The sequence below is a fragment of the Sciurus vulgaris genome (assembly GCF_902686455.1).
Source record: "Sciurus vulgaris genome assembly, chromosome: 1".
In the NCBI taxonomy this organism is placed as follows: domain Eukaryota; kingdom Metazoa; phylum Chordata; class Mammalia; order Rodentia; family Sciuridae; genus Sciurus; species Sciurus vulgaris.
Window position 1 is genome coordinate 18,001,090 of NC_136461.1, and position 3,426 is coordinate 18,004,515.

Consider the following 3,426-nt stretch of genomic DNA (forward strand, 5'->3'; position numbering starts at 1 on the left):
GGTATGAGGTCGTGGAGGGGAGAGGGCTGGTGGGGCCAGGGCCCCGAGTCGCAGGGAGGTCCCAACCGCTGCCCTGTTACACTTCTTGTTTCACCATTGCCTCAGCTGGGCTGTGGGGGACGGTTGTCACCACAAAACCACAGCACAAACCCAGCGCCTCCCTCAGCCAGCGCCCGCCCTCCCAACGCCCTGCTCTGGGATCCTGCCCCTGTTGTGCCCCCAGGCCCACGGGTCTGGGTCCCCACTCAAGGACGGGGCTGGCCCTGACACGAACCGCCCTCTCCGGGAGCCACTGCTGTATCCAGGCCCCCAGCCCCACTGTGCCTGCCCCATTCCCTCTTCCAAGGGTTCTGCATGTATTGAGCACCAACTGTGTGCCAGCTCCTTGGCACACGCTGAGGTGAAGGCGAGAGCATCACGCGTGGCCCTCGTGGAGCGAGAGGTCTGAGCGAGGGAAGGGCTGCTCTGTGGGTCGGCGCACCGCGGGGAGCTTGCGCTGGGGAAGGGGGCCACAGGGTCCCTCCAGAGCGACTCCAGACAGCAGCAGATGAAGGTGCGCAGGGCGGCGGCTTCCTGTGTCCTGCGTTGCTGGTAGTGTGTGTGCTGGGCGCGTGTCGCACGCGTGGCGTGCTGCGTGGGCACGTGTGCACAGGCCAGTGGGGCACAGGAGCAGCTCCCTCTCTCCCTTGCCAGCAGGTGAGGGTGGGGAGGGCTGTGGAGCCCGATGGTCCTGCGGCCACTGGGCTGCAGCGGAAGGTCTGTGGGCAGTGGGTCGGTGCTGCCCACGCTCCTGCTGCGGCCCCCACCCCGGCACCAGCGGGCCTTCGGCATCCGGGATGGAGGTGGGGGTCGCAGCCCTCTGTGCTCCGGGCAGGGCCTCTGTGTGGCATCTCTAGAGCACCGAGTCCCCTCTCCCTCTCCGGAGCCTTCGGGGCTCCGTGCAGCACCCCGATCTTCCTGACCGGTGTCCTCGGGCCCGGTCTGTGTCCCTGCTGCTCTGTGTATTCCAGCCCCTTCCTCGCGCCTGTCCCTCAGCCCCAGGTCCCCAGGGCCTCTCCCCGGCTTGGAGGTCTCAGACCTCGCAGGACTGCCCCACACGGCCTGAGGGCAGGGCCAGGGCCTCAGGGCCTCCTGTTTCTGCAGTGCCCTCAGAGGACTCAGCAGCTGCTAAGGGGCCTTTGTGCCCCGGGTTCAGATCCCGGGAAGGACCTCAGAAGGCCCGTGCATTAGGACGCGGCTCCGCGGCTCCCAGGACCTGCCAGGCAGGCGGGTTCGGGCTGAGGCTGGGGTGCCACCAGGACCCAGGTCACCCCCAGGAGGGCCCCTGCCCCTGGCCACAGAGGTAGCTACTACTGTCCCATGCTCAGGACTCCCCAGGGGCCTCTTTCACAGGCGGGGACACATCAGTGACAGGCAGCAGTGGGCGCAGACGCCACGTTCATGGCGAAAGGATTCCGTTCCCGTGAGAAAGGCGAGTCTCCCGTGGGCCGCCTGCTGTAACACCTTTCTTTTTTCTTCTTCTTTTCTTTTTAACCATTTCACTTTCTTTACTTAAAACCAATATTCCAACCAAAAAAGCATCCTCTTATCCTGATCAACAGAACTAAGTACAAATGAAGTCAGTGGGGTACCCCATTAGCATGCTGCGCCATATGTCAAAAAACAAACCCTCCCCACCCTGAGCCTGGCCCCCGGCAAGCAGATAAGGGATGGAGCACCGCGTGATGATGCGTCAGGTGCGAACGCTGGCTCATGCACTGGGCTGCCACAGAGGTGCACTCAACACTTGCAGCCCCGAAGTCAGTCAGTGGTGGTGGTTTGTGGTGTCTGCCGTGCTCCGTCCACAACACCAGGTGAATACTGTGGTCAGGCATGCTGGTGGCAAAGACCAAGCCTGTATCATTGTGCCCATCCAGTCCATTCAGCCAGGACACTTCGCCTGCCAGGAAACTCAAACCTCTTTGATTTCCTGTACTCTGGCAAAGGCCAACGGCTAATCAGGCTCTCTGTCCGCCAAGTCCATGATGTACAAGAAGCGGTTGTCAAACAGCAGGGCAAAGACATCTCCAAAGCCAAGCAAGGCCAAGTTTGCTATCTCAGGAGTCTTGATAACCCTGAGAATCCATAACTGGCAAAGTCCCACTGGTAGAGACCGAGGGCTGAACTACACACAATGTATTTGCCATCAAAATGAAGTCTTGGCTGCAGGCAGATACTTCTGTTCTCAGAGACAGACAACGTCTTTAAGCAGTTGATTTCTCTTCCAATTGGCCAAATCTTGATCTCTTATTTGTCTGCACTTAAAAGGATGTAGTCTCCAGGGCTGTGCAAGAGAGACTTGACTTTGCACTTCTGCAAAACCACCTTGGTGACCCATTCCGTGTGCCCGGTGAATGTGTTCAGGCATGTCCCAGCAGATAAAGCCCATACTTTCACAGTGAAGTCTGCAGAGCCACTCACCAAGATATCCAGTTCATCATTGTCGTCCACACTAAACACTACAAAGAAGTCCATCTTTGTAGTAAAGTGCATACACTCTGGCACTGTGTCCAATTAATGTGAGGTCTCAAAGGCTTCATGGTCCTCCAGCTGCTTCATTCTTTTAAAATAGCCTTCAAATAAACCTTCTTCCAGTGCAAAGCATCCTGAACAGAATCATCTACCTGCCAGCCCAAATTTTTACAAGCAGTCTGCCACACCTCTGTACAGGCACTTATCACCTTATTCCGCTATTTAGAGACGAGGCAGCATGTGAGTAAAGTCTGAGGATCAAGCCATTTTAAGAAATAAAAACTGAGCTCCAAGGGAAGGAGTCTGAGGAAGTCCCGCTTGAGGAGAGTCTCCAGGTTACTGGAGAGATGCCTGAGCTGGACCGCCCCACTCAGACTAATCAGGTGACCCAGAGTTTCACTTTTCTGCAAGTCTGTCAGAGAAAGAAACGTAACACAAATGTTATCAAGCCATGTCGCAAAGTCCTTTCTCTGCATAAGGTTATGGAAAAATTTACCTGAGCGAGCGCCCCGGGGATGGGACCTCGCACCGGGGCTGGGACTAGGTGTGCTCGGGCCGCCAGAGCCTCGCAGCGGCCGGGTCCGCTCCACAGCCATGGGCCTAGACCTACGGCCACTGCTCCAGGTCCGCAGCCTCACTGAGGAGCGGCTTCCGGGGCTCCTTAACACCTTTCCCACCTCACCTTTGCACCCAGACTGGCCCTCACCTCCAGAAGCCTGGGGACACCAGACCCCGCTGGGCCTCACGCAGCAGCTGGACTGACGTCCTCCTCCGAGGTTGCCCAGCGCCTGTTTATGGCCATGCGCCACTTTCCATTTACATGGTTTCCTTTGAAGACAAACTAAGTAAAGAAGCGCTGATTGAACACACACACACACACACTCATACACTCATGCACACACACTCACACACATG

At 57.8% G+C, this 3,426-nt stretch overlaps 1 pseudogene across 1 annotated transcript; it reads right to left on the reverse strand.

The window, feature by feature from the left end:
- Positions 1 to 1,655: 1,655 nt before the first annotated feature.
- On the reverse strand, positions 1,656 to 3,037 carry LOC306664559 (F-box/WD repeat-containing protein 2-like; annotated as a pseudogene). Its single transcript has one exon. The product of its transcript is annotated as an F-box/WD repeat-containing protein 2-like (transcript).
- Positions 3,038 to 3,426: the final 389 nt, after the last annotated feature.